Source organism: Parasteatoda tepidariorum, chromosome X1, assembly GCF_043381705.1.
Source record: "Parasteatoda tepidariorum isolate YZ-2023 chromosome X1, CAS_Ptep_4.0, whole genome shotgun sequence".
NCBI lineage: Eukaryota > Metazoa > Arthropoda > Arachnida > Araneae > Theridiidae > Parasteatoda > Parasteatoda tepidariorum.
This window is the reverse complement of record NC_092214.1, coordinates 63,984,047-63,997,679: the sequence shown is the minus strand read 5'-3', so window position 1 is coordinate 63,997,679 and position 13,633 is coordinate 63,984,047. Positions and strand designations below refer to the sequence as shown.

The 13,633-nt window shown below is 26.8% G+C and overlaps 1 long non-coding RNA gene across 9 annotated transcripts in view; it reads left to right on the top strand.

Moving 5' to 3' along the window:
- LOC107452636 (uncharacterized) overlaps positions 1-11,930 on the top strand; it is a 19,956-nt gene extending 8,026 nt beyond the window's left edge. For all 9 annotated transcript variants that reach the window (XR_001585207.3, XR_006226587.2, XR_006226588.2 and 6 more), the window contains 3 exons: positions 6,488-6,661; positions 8,861-8,922; positions 11,673-11,930. This is a non-coding gene — a long non-coding RNA (uncharacterized lncRNA). The remainder of the gene's footprint in view (positions 1-6,487; positions 6,662-8,860; positions 8,923-11,672) is intronic.
- The last annotated feature ends 1,703 nt before the right edge of the window (positions 11,931-13,633 follow it).

Sequence of the window (13,633 nt, the reverse complement as noted above, 5' to 3'; positions counted from 1 at the left end):
AAAAAAAAAGAAAAAAAAAATTAGATCAGATTAAGTGCTGAATTTTGGAATGCTGGATTAGGGGTCCCATACCCTTTTCTTTTCCCCAACCCCTTTAAAATATAACTGATTGATTTCTCCTAATCAGCTCCAGTAGAAATGACACGTGGAGGAGGTGGGGTACACCCCTCTTTTAAACATTTTCTTCTCTTTCTAGTTGAGTCACATTGGGTTATTTCCATTGAAGGAGAGGGCATTCTACCCACTAAAATTCCACCCCCTAAGATTGTGAAAGTGAAACTTATTTCCTCTTCTCCCATTCCTTCAGAATTTTTTTGGGGCTTGTTTAGTTATTTATTATTCTTGTTATTGTTAGTTATTTCGTTATTATTAGCTGTTTCATTATTATGTATTAGTTTTTCCTCAAATTTTTAACGTTAATAAATTTTAAAATCTTTTTATTTTAAAATCTTTCTTATAATAAATTTTTATTTTACTTTTCTTATTGCATTGTTTTACTGATTTCTGTAATCAGTTCAGCGTAGCTACTGCAGATATAAAAAATTTTTTTTGTTGTTGTTCTGTTTTTTGGCGCGGTGCCAACTGGTAAGAACAACTTTATTTTATATCGTTTTGTTCTTTTCTTTTTTTTGCTGAAAAAGAAATTTTTTATTATAATTTAGAAATTAAAACTTTACTTTATGAAATGCATACAAAAATTTAATTTTTTATTATACAGATATTCTAAATGGTAATTTAAAGGTCTCTTCTAAAAGGATGCTGATATGCCCGGTTTAGTGCCATTGCGGCGCTTGCTTCAGAGCGGCGCTTGCTTCGGAGCGGCGCTTACTATAACTTTTTTTTAAAAAATTTCAATTTTATCGATGTGCGGCGCTTGCGACGAAGCGGCGCTTTCGCCGAAAAATAAGGTAATATTATTAAAATATTACTTTTTGAAAAAACCCACTTGAAGTTTTCAATAGTACCTACTATTAAATTATATGAAGATTCGAGTTTCTTTTACTTTACTAATATTGAAAACTTAATCATATAAATCATGTAACTCTATTTGACAAATTTATGCTGCACAATAAATTATATAAAAGTAAATGCGAAACAATAAGTTTTAGTAAAAAAAAAAAATAAAATTTTTTTTAAAAACCCCAATTATCGTTCCAAGTGGGTTTTTTCAAGGTGGGCCCACCCAATAAAACCCGGGCGGGTTTTTTCAAAGTGGGCCCACTTGGCGAACCCTGCTAATTTTAGTCTTAGTCATAGACCNGTTTTAATAAAATTATTTTTAAAAAAAACCTAATTATCATTCCAAGTGGGTTTTTTCAAGGTGGGCCCACCCAATAAAACCCAGGTGGGTTTTTTCGAAGTGGGCCCACTTGGCGAACCCTGCTGATTTTAGTCTTAGTCATAGACCAGGAAATATTTCTCAAGTCTTTTGAGTGTAATACAGTGCCTAAATAGTAAGAGTATAGTACAGTAGAAAACCAATTAACCACTCCAGGGGATCAATATTACTCTGGATACCTTATTTGAATCCCTAAGGAACAATTTTTTTCAATCATTCACAAGATTGATTTTTTTTTTATAGATTATAATACAAAGTACCTTTCAAAATAATGAGAAAATAGTAATCATTTTATGAAGTAAATTAAATGTAAAGCATATTAACAAATTCCAAATCAGTTAAAAATATTTTTAAAAATGAATCGATAATTAATCTGACAAATGAGTTTGTTACAAGTGAAACAACATGGTTCTTAAATCATACCTACATGCTTATATTGGTTAAATAGGCAGTTATGCTTTTTAGTTTCAGCACAGTATTTTATTTTTAAATAAATTTTATTTATATTCAAATTTGACTTTCATTTTTAATTAGATTCTCTGAATCGATACTTTATAATTGGTGTTACAAGTGTGGCTACATATCACACAAATTCAATATGTTTTGAAAACAATTTGTGACACAAACTAAAAAATTAATTGACAAATGGAAAATCTATTTCGTGAAATCTGCAAAAACTAATTAATAAATAGTTACTTCTGTGGATCTTTCTTGAATCCACAAGATGTCTTTTAATTTATCATGTATTTCTATGTGTCTGGCGGTTCATGATTTTAAAAAAAATGGCGCATTTTGATTTGAAGCTTCCAGTTAACTTTTTAAATATATTTTTACATGGATTCACATTTTTTTTAAAGCAAATGAGTTGTTGATGTTATTCTAAATATGTGCAGAGAACATTTATGTGTAATTCAATGTTATAGGCTGTTTTAATATGGATGGCATTTTCAAAGGTTTTAAATAAATATTTATATATTATGCTGGGATTATCGAATTTGCTTTGATCAAACAATGGCCACAAAGTATGTACATTAAACGTAAATGTGATTGCAAGTTATATATTATATATCAGGATGAAAATTTGAAAATGTTTAAAAAAATATTTTATAATCTGTGCATGAAGCTGCAAAGTATATTGAGCCCCTAATATGAGAATATTACAAATAAAAAACATGTAAATAACTCCAAAACCTAATAAAAATTCTGAAATAATTAAAAAAAAATTTTTATTAATTAAATTCAAAATTACGGAACCACTAAAATATATAAACTTTGTTCTTAACCTACATGGTTAGCAACAGGTGCTTTCTAATATTGTATCAATATCCCCAAAACACAATATACTAATAGGATGGTGTGAAAAAAAAAAGAAGCTGTAAATGGAGCAGCTTTAGCACCAAATAAAATCTACTGTTTTACCTGCCAGTTTTTTTTTCCAATAAATTTCTACTATAAAATTTTTCCTCTACTTTTATTTCTGATTCTGATATTAATGTACTAATTTCTAGTTTCTTCAAGCTGTTTGTGTAGTATTGCAGTTGTGAGTTACTCTTTGAGCTTCTTATTTTTACCATGGATTTAATAAGAAATAATAACTTTGCATGTGGTAAAAATTTCATTAAGAATTCTACTCATAGTACCAGGTAAGTAGAGCCTAATGCAGGATCCTATCAGGTCAACAGCTTGCTACTAGGCTACCAGGAACAAAATTTTGATAAAAGGTTTTTTTAATTTAATTTAAAACCATAAATTTTTTTTTATAAAAGGTGCAGTGAGAAAAGATGCATGATATTGATGATATTAAAGATGCTAAATAATGCTAAAAAAAAAGATGCTAAATATTGATAAATATCGTGCAAATCAAAATTGTAATAGTTTTAAATCAATTTGTAAATTAATTATGTTATGTCTGTGTTAACCAGTGGTTTTTGCAACATGAGGTATGTTGGACAAATAAGTAACTCTCTTAATATTAGAATTTATCAACACCCCAGATATACATTTTAATAAAAAGGTAAATAATTTTGAAGTCAATAATTTCAGGGTATGCAATTTTAATACTGTTAAAATTAATACTTTAGACATAGTTGATAGTTATGTTTTAAGACTATTAAACAAGAATTATATTTTTATAAAATAATTTTGCAATATGAGCTAAAGAATATTTTTGGTCAAATGCAGATTAACTTTGACAATTCTTTAACTTTTTAAATTTTTCATTCAAATGAGACTAAAAAGAGGTGTAAGAAACTCTTCTAAATGTAACAATTTGAAAAGATTAATTTTATTTTGAATAACGAAGAACATATCAATAAACAATACAGTATTATAATTTTGATAGGTTTTAATATATATTAAAATATTTTTCATTTTTTAATTTACATATTATAATTTGCTAAATTTCACCTTATAAAGAGAAAAACTAGATAGCTTATATTTTGTAATTTGTTTTTAAAACCCTATTTTCAGCAAGTTTAAACTACATGCATATGAACATTTAATGAATTTGTTTCCAATAAAAGAATATCATATTACAAGCTATAAATATTATGAATCTTTAGGTAGAAATATTTTTATTTATAACACTGTCAGCAAAACTTTACAAATTATGAAAATTTTTGATAATGATTGTCACTGTAAAGAAGATACTTATGTTGAATACAGAGGTAAGGATCCTAAACATCTGGTAACTTAATTATTAAAGAAAATTTTAAAACTAAGAAACTTAATTTTAAAAAGCATGAAATTTAGACCAATATTATATTCCTATCAGTAAAATTCTAATTCATAAAAAATTTCTGTAACTTTTGTCTAAAAGGTTTAAAAAGATGGTCTTTACCTTTAGATCTCTTTACAGAATGGAAGTGGTTACTTTATCATTAGCTTACAAATTTTATTCTTAACAATAAAGAAATTATATATGACTCTAACAATGCAACTAATTTTTCTGAAACTACTTAATCTGGCTATTATAACCCCCATAGACAAAGCCAATGTCAACTAGGTATGCTATCTTTTGTAAGAAGTTGTTTGTTGAAGGTTAGGAATTTAGTGAAAATTTCAAATTAAGTAAGCTGAATAATAATATTAAAAAATGTTTCAGTTTTCTATAAGTGAGTTTTCTATAAGAATTAAAATTACTTAAATTATTCTTCCTTAATAAATAGTTTAAAACACCTTTTTAATTTAAAACAATTACTTGTGGGTCATACTCGCATTATATTCTCTAACTACTTAAATATTATTGTAAAAGATAGCTTTACTTGGATTTAATTTTCATATTTTAAGTTAACTAGAAGATCAAATGGAATTGGGGGAAAAGGGAAAATATGTGTTTAACCTTTGTCACACTTACTTATTTTGAATAAGTAAAGAAGTAGAGTTGGAAGTGAGGATGATAAGAAATAGTTATTCCTAAGGAGGGCAATTTAATATTGATTCTGTATGTATATAACGTGTCATCAATGATTAAAAAAAAGAGTTCTGAATAATAGTAACTACAAATCAAATGAAAAAAAGTTTTTTGTTTACTTTATTTTATTTATTTATTATTTTTTTTTACCAAGAAGAAATTCAGATATATGAATTATAAGCAGAAACTATAATTTCTGATTAAAAGGTTGCTACTTCTAAAGGCTACCCTTTATCATATTTCATTCTAAAACAAAAGTTTAAAAATGAGACTACGAAAAACAATTCTGGAGTTGCTCTTTTTTTATAGCTGTTTTTATATCTAAAACTTTTGCTTGAAAATTGGTTTTCTTTTCATTTTTAATAATTATTTTTCCATGTTACATGTCAAGGTAATTTTGATCAACAAAATACTGCATGATGTCATCGATAAGCATTTATCAAATAATAAGTTTGTACTTATAGAATAATTATTCAATTTTGCATATTTGTCTCCTTTCTGGAGTATTTCTCGATTCTCTTTGTTAAATCTTTATTTTTATCTATTCTTATTAGAATCATTTTTCTTATTAAAGCATTATGGACAAATGCTATTATTTATTTATAATAATAATTATCTTTACAAACAGTAAAGTTTATTTTTCGATGTTAAATTTTTTGTTAGCAATATTTGTCTTTTAATTTTGTGGAAAAAAGGGAGGGGGATAGTGGCTCCACATAAATTTCCCAGTTTTGCCCCTTAGCACTTGTGTGTTTTGCCTTTCTGATTCATATACTAGCTTATTTATTTTCAGAAATAAAATGGGTGTAATGCAGAGATCTTTCACTACATTATACCTGTCGATAAGTTAACCATTAAGTACTATCAAGACTATGACAGCTTGTTTACAACATTTTCTATTGGTTTTGAAAAATAATTCTTTTTATTGCTAAATTTAATGACATTTTAAAACTAAAACAATTTATCTTGAATATACTTCAAAAGAATGAAACACTTTTATTCAATCAATAGAGACTAATATTCACTACTTTCGTACATTCCGATTCATTTGAAGCTGCACTTTTTATAAGTTTTCCAGAAAAAAGAAGATTACATTTATAAGTAAGTTTATAGCCTAATATTCATTGTAAAAATAATAGAAATGAAATATTATGATTCAGTAGTTCTTAGTTCTAAAAAGTACTAAAATGGAAATAAGAAAGAAATAGCTTTTAATTCTCAAGCGGAACAATAATAAAAGTCATTATTAATTTTTTGTCTACCACGAGATATTTGTGAAAGAAAAAAGAAGTTGAAATATTGGAATTGGTTGATATAATTATTGAATATATATATGAGTGAGATATCAAATCTAGATAAAATTTTCTGTAATTCCCAAATGTATAAATATTTTTATTGTATCTTTAATGGATAACAAAAAAGAGACATAAAAATATAGACTATGCAAATAAAAGATGCAGAAATACGAAGAAAAGTTAAATAAAAAATGTGCAGATCTAACACCGTTAGTGTGCCAAGCTGGTTTTTCTCTTCACCTGCACAAATTTGCAAAGCTTTTTAATGATATAAATTTAAAGGATTTTCATGTAAATTCTTAATAGTTTATTGACCTTTACTAAATATCCACTCTATGGCCATGCAATTATCTGTGTGAAATTTCAGTATTTTCTGTTTTGATTATAAGTAAGTGTGTAGTTAAATTTCAAGTGTCTTAAATTTTTTTTTGTTGCTCTTAGGTCATTCTTGGAATTCTGTGTTGTCAAATTCAAAAATTGAATTTAAAAGTGGCAGTTGTGCCATTAGAATGGATCATTGATGATAAAAACGCAAAAGCAGTTAGATATGTATTTGTTGGTTTTTGCCTAATGTTTAAAGAAGAGTGTCTTACAAAAAGTTGAACCAACTCACAGGTGGGATTTATCACGTACAAAGATCATAATTATTTCAAAGATTACTCTAGTAAAAGTTACTGTATTTTAATATATGTCTAAACTAGTTTTGTTTTAAATATTTCTTTTAGAACAAAATAGTATTCAGTTTAAAATTTAGGGATTACCAATCCTCTTTTTAAAAAATACTTTCAAGAAAGGTTGTTTTGTGTCTAAAGACATTTTTTTTGCTGACAATTTAAAATATTTTATAAAAATAGTGACTCAATTTTTATTTTTATAATAGAAAGCTGATATTTAACAATATTTAATGCATTAGTTGTAAATTCTTATTTTATTTGAAACTATATTCTTTCAAAAATTTGAAGGTTTAAAAGGACAAAATAAATGGTGTTGCCTTATGTTGGCAGACTCTTAGACTTCTGGTTAACTAATATTTTTATATCAAGCAAATTAACATACTCATTTATTAAAAAAAATTATTATATATGAAAACAGAATCTATTGCAATTATATATAGGGATGAGCACTAGTCGAATGAAAATTTATCAAAAATTGTGAGATTTCTGTTGTCTACTTATAGATTAAATAATGTTTATTTAGTGTTCTGGATGTTGAAGATCCTGCTATTCTATCCTACTATATAAAAATTGAGTGATCATAATATTCAAAATATCCTTTTGGAAATTTATTCAACATAACATAATGGTCATTTTGTAGCTGGAATAAAAGCCTGCTTTGAATACTTGTAGTATCAATTTAAAATTGACCTTCTTTATTTGTTTATGTATCCGTGGCTTGATCATAGTAATTTGGTTATCCGAAATAATTAAGACCAAACCAAAAAAATAGAATATTCAAGTTACAGTTTTTAGTTGACGTAATAGCTGAATTTCGCTCGCTTCCTTTTTGTTTGTAGTTATCTCAGTTGATAATACACTAGTTTGGGGAGATTATTCTATAATGAGAGCTAAGGATAGATTTTCATCCCTATGGATTATCGAGAGAACTTGTAGCAATGTGTGTGTGCCAAATATATGTATATATATATATATTTAACGCCTTGCTAAACCTTGTCTAGGGTGTCCCCAAACAGGCTGAACAAAGCAACTTAAATCATTTAAATAATTTTGAATGATCATCAAGAAAAAAATAGTAATGATTATGAACAAGTTATAGTTATTATAATGACAAATTAGCATATGAAGATGAGGTATAAAAAACTCTAACAAAGCAATCTATCTTACTTTTTGCTTGCAAAAAAAAAAAAATCATTTATTACAGACTGTTCTCTTCTACACTGAGGTAATGGTAATAAAAAAATAAAACTTGTAAATTATTTATCAAGGAGAATTAGTGAAAGTGTTCCTTTTTACTGATCAGAAATCAGGAAAATGTGCCTTTTTCTAATTAGAAGTCTCATAGCATTCATGTATGTAAGTTCTAGTCAAAGTAAAAAATAATAACCTTTTTTCAATAACATTATGCATTGTGTTGAAAATTGAAAATCTGTTTGTTGTTTTATTTTTACTTGCTTACATTTGTTATGTGTATAATAATGATGATAATGAAACTACAGTAGAGTCTTAGTAATTTGGGGTGAATGGGGCCTACCCTGAACTATCAAAAACTCAAATTCATAAGATTTAATAAATAAAGGAAATTTTAAATTTAAGTGTAGTATATTTAAATGAAAAAAGTTTGACCCAGCCACTCAATTAACAATGATTACAAAAGTAGGAAGTTTCTAGGAGTCGGGGGCCACTTCCAGAAAAGTAGCATAACAGTTAGCTTTTAATTTACATTTTACTAAAATATTGGGTGTCAACTACAATATTTTAGGCACCATTATGCCCAATATTCATTAACTCGTATCCTTAACAATAATTTTTTCAAATCTCATGCAAAGGTTTCTCTACCCTTCGTGGCTTGTAAAAGAGATAGTAGAAATCTGCTACTAAACTTTTTTTTAAGTATTGTAGCATTTAAATACGTGGGCTGAATGGCATAGTTTTGGTAGTGAGAAGCATTGCATAAATTCCATCAAAATTTAGCTCCTCTTTTTTGAATGCGAATCAGATGCTGTACACTATGTCGGTGAAGTTGTGGTGCAACTTTTATTGTTGACAGGTTAGAAGTGCATCATGGCTATATGAACACACTATTTCATTAACATATCCGTTATTCTTTGAATACTAAACTATTTTTTTTCTTCACTAGGACTCTATTGAAGGACTACCAGGACTCTAATGAAATTGTGTGTCTATGAAGTTGTGTTTGAGGTGATTACTTAAATTTCATATGCTTCTTAAACTTATTAAAGACTATAATGTACTTATGTCATTCATGTGCTTGCGTTTCCAGTTAAAAAAAATAAGGAAATTTCAGAGGCAGGGACTATTATAAAATCAACCAGAGAATTCTTGGCACCTTTTTATTTAAAAATATTTTAAAAAATAATAAAAAGCCGGAAAATAAAATAATGAAAAGATATGATCTCTTCATCAGCTCACACGAGGAGTGCTTTCAAATATTGTATAAATATAGCCTAAGCAAAATATATCAATACAATAGTGTGAGGAGCACTCAAAAAAATTGAAACAGAATGGAACACATTAAGTAAAATATATATGAAATTACATGTCAAGCAAAAAAAATATTACTCTTTTGATCGTTATGATAAAATCGGCACAAATAAAGCACGTCAAAAATTATAAATCCACGATTTTATTTTACGAGTCGTAATATCGTAATAAATACACTATTTTAAAGACTATTTTTACACTATTTTAAGGAATATAATTTTCCATGGCAAAATACAAAATTTGAGTGAAAAACACTGGATAGTTTTTTAGAAATCAAATTTTAAGCATTGAAAATTACATTCTATAAATTAATGTTAGAAATTGTATACCTTACTATTTAAAATTTTTTGATTTTTATCAAATAAAATAATATATATATACTAAAGGGTATTTTTTTCCATGGAATTATCTTTAGCCATGGAATTATCTATTTTGTAATTGTGTGTAAATTTTTTCTATTCGCTCCCAAATTTTGTGAGATATGGTAAAATACACAAAAATAAAATTAATATTAAGGGGTTGAAATTTTGGACTGCTCTCTTGATCAAACTATTGGAACCAAAAAGTTTATGAAAACTATATTAATTAATATAATAATTCCTTTAAATTGTAGTTTTTATTATAGTTTAAATTGAATTTTTAAAACCGGTTTCAAAAGATTTGTTACCACACAAGTTTATCTTTTTTTCTGGAACTGTTATCGCATGTCTATTTGTAATTTGTAAATTTTTTTAACATTCATCATATAAATAGCTGTAAATATATTTGTAGCTTGTAATGTCTGTCATGTACATTCATTTTTGTATTAAGTATCTTATTTGTTTATAAAATGCACTCTTGTAAATTATGTTATTAATAAATACAATTATTTTTTTAATATTTTTTTAACTTCTAGAAAGAAATATAACTCTATATCATAGCTTTATGGTGTTTATATAAATACCTAGTTGCAGGGATTTATAATTTTCATCACTTTTTGAAAATCATGCAATTATTTTACTTGATTGGTAGCTGGCAAATTCCTAAATAAAATTATGTAGGGTTAAAAAAATTTCAGAATCAACTGATTCTCTGAACCAGAAATGCAAAAGCATGTGTTTAATTACTGTGATTCTGTTTATATTTCTGAAAGAGAAATACTTGCAAAAAGGAACATAAGACTCTGATTTGTTTAATTTTCAGATTTCAAAGTTTTGTTCTACTTGAAAATTAAATACATATTGAAATTAATAATTTTCGCATTTTGGTTAACACTTTTAAAATTAAAATGTATCTACATTTATTTCAAGGTTCATTGAACTTTTAAAATGTCATTTTTATAAGAATATACTATTTAATAACGTAAATAACATAATGAAGCACATCCATTGCAATTCTGTTTATTGTCTTTGGTCTAAATCATTCTTGTCACTTCGACATGCTCTCTACCATTATTCTGTAAACAAATCGTTTCTCATTTTCATCAATAAACTAACTTTTGATGATCCACCGTTTCAAAAACAGTAAAAATTATATATTATTAGTTTCAAAGTTAACAATACTTTACAAAGGATTTCAAAACTGCTCGGTGAAATGTAATTTTAAATTTAATCAACAGCTCCGAATATCAACATTAAATTTTTAATATGCCTGATATCAAATAAGTTCGCAACAATTTTTTTAAAAAACTTCTGCCCTATCATAGCCTAATTTCTTACTGGATTACTAATGAATCACATTTACAATTTCTCATTGACTCTCAAATTTAGAAACTGAAGCAAATGTTTTAACTTTGAATCTTGCTACTGAAAGTAATGATGAAATCATTTATCCAACAGATTTGAATTTAAATTTCAAAAACACTCTGGGAAACAAATCTATGAATTGTAAATCTTTCAATATCTAATCTTAAAATATTTTCTTCTGAAAAAGAAATTTTAGATTTTGCAAATTGATCGAAACTGAGAAAGCTGAGAATGAAGCAAATCTGCATTTTAAGACTCATGTTATTTGCAAGTTCATCAATTTAAAATCAAAATAATTTCTTTCAAGATTGTTGTGTCTTTTCCAAATAGGAATTTAAATTAATTTTATTTAAGGTGGTAACTTGTTAAAACATATATTTAAAATAAACCACATTTCACTAACACAAATGTTTAGCAATGGAAACAAATATCTGAACTCTAAATTTTCCTATAGATATTAATCTTGAGATTTATTACTCAGAGAAAAAGTTAAATGATGAGAAATTATTATTTGCAATAATGGTTGTTGTATCTGTTGTAACTAATGTAATATTTGTAAATATTTCTCAATGCTTGTACTGATAAAAATGTAAATCAATAAAAACAATGCTTTCCTATTCTCAGGCTATTAAATAGATTTAAATACTTATACCAGCTTTTATAAATTCTTTTCTTTACATAATATGTAAAATAATGAAAAATTCTTTTGTTTTGTTATTTTAGAACCTGATGATAGAACATATATGATGAGCATCAATAACCTCTTTAATACTGTGATTAGAAATTATTTAAAATATTTTCAACGAAACCAAAGGAGATCTGGAATTTAACTCCAGCAAAAATGATTTAAGAACATTTTTAGTAATTTTGAAATCAACTTGAATGTTGTGAATCGACATGGTACTCAAAAATGTTCACACCTTCATTTTAAATAATACTTCTGTATCCTCAGTATTTTGAATAAACTAGTTTCATGAGTGATGTTTATTTGGTTTTCACTTTAATTTCAATAGTTTTTATTTCTATTACAATTTTGCAGTATTGTGAAATTTGGCATAATAAACATTTCTATTTTGTTCTTTATATTTATGTCCTGTCTTTGATATTCAAATTAATGTGTCCAACTAGTTAAAGTAAATTTCTTTTATTTGTTTTTATTCTGTTTAGGACTAAAAATCCTGTTTCTTTTATAATTGTAACAAGAGTATTACCATTGCTGTAGCAGAGGTTTATTCACTGTGCATCTAATCTGTTGGTGTTTTGATCAGAGAAAAAAATAGCCTGATAATGTTGGAGAATGAATTTTGATAAAACTTTTGATAATGAGTTTTTTAATAATGTAAATACAGTAAAACCTTCATTAAGCGGACATTCTAGGGACCAAAAAAATTGTCCGTTTAGGAGAGTTGTCCGCTTACGGGAAGGGTACCCTAATAACGAAGTTTAACACTGTTAACTGTTTTTAGAATATTTTCAAAGATGTAGAAATAATTTAATTTACAATAACTATCTACAAGGATATTTCTTTAAGCTTTAAGAAGGAGAAAAAAGAATATATAAAGAAGTTTCATATAAATACATAATTCTAGATGTAGCTGCAGATAAATTAATATAATTTTCCTATTGGCACAGATATTCAAGTCAGACATATGATATCGAATAGGAGATTTCAGTTGTCAGTCGGTTTCAATTTATAGGTAAATGTAAAGTGTAACATCCCATTACACCTACCTATCATTGGATGGGGGACATGATTAATACCTTCTTGAAAGTAAACCTCCCACTATTCACAGCTAAGTTATGAGGACCTATGATCAGCTATCAAGTGTCTGAATAAGTGTTTAATTTATATGAACACATCAAAGATTAATATTTCTGTTCTATTTTTACTAAAGCTGTGTTGAATACAGTCTTCAAATTGATAAGAAAATTAAAGAAATTTTCAATGGTGAAGAAGCATTGAGAGCTTTTAAGATGTTGTTTTAACTAAGGGGTTTTATAACCTGTGTGGTCCAGATGAAAAGATCAAAAGATGCTGCTGTCCGAATTATTTCAGGAGAGCAGTATCATTTTCCCTTCTTTCTTTACAAAGATAAGGCAAGGTGACAGGAGAAAGATTGATTCTTTAGTAGTGTAATAGCTTAACAATATTTTTATTTCTGGATAAGGCAAAAAATAAGCATGTTTTAAAAATGGCTAAGTTGTAATTTTTTCCTTGCAGTTTAAAGCAGAAATATTTTTTTTTTTTCAAATGTAGAAAAAGTAGTGTCTGGTTTAAAGAGATGGAAAATTACGTTTCAGGGCGAAAATTACTGTCCACATCCGGTTGTCAGCTTTGCAGAGAAGGTACATAATGGTTTATTCATAGGAGATTACCGGGGAATTAAAATATGTCCATATTGTGAGGTGTCTGTTTTGCAGGAGTGTCCATAACAGGAGGTTTCACTGTAATTGAAATTTTAACTTTTAATTTATGGTAAAATTTTTTTAATTACAGTACAGAACCCGTTATCCGGAAATCAGAAAACCGGAAAACCGAAAAACCGGAACGAAATTCGATAAATTTTCCCGCCATTTAAAAAAAATTTTTTTTTTCCTCATAAGATTTTAGGATTTTTCTTTCTTTTTTGAAAGATGTTCATCTTACCATCATTTTGGAAATAATCATTAGTGTATTACTTCAT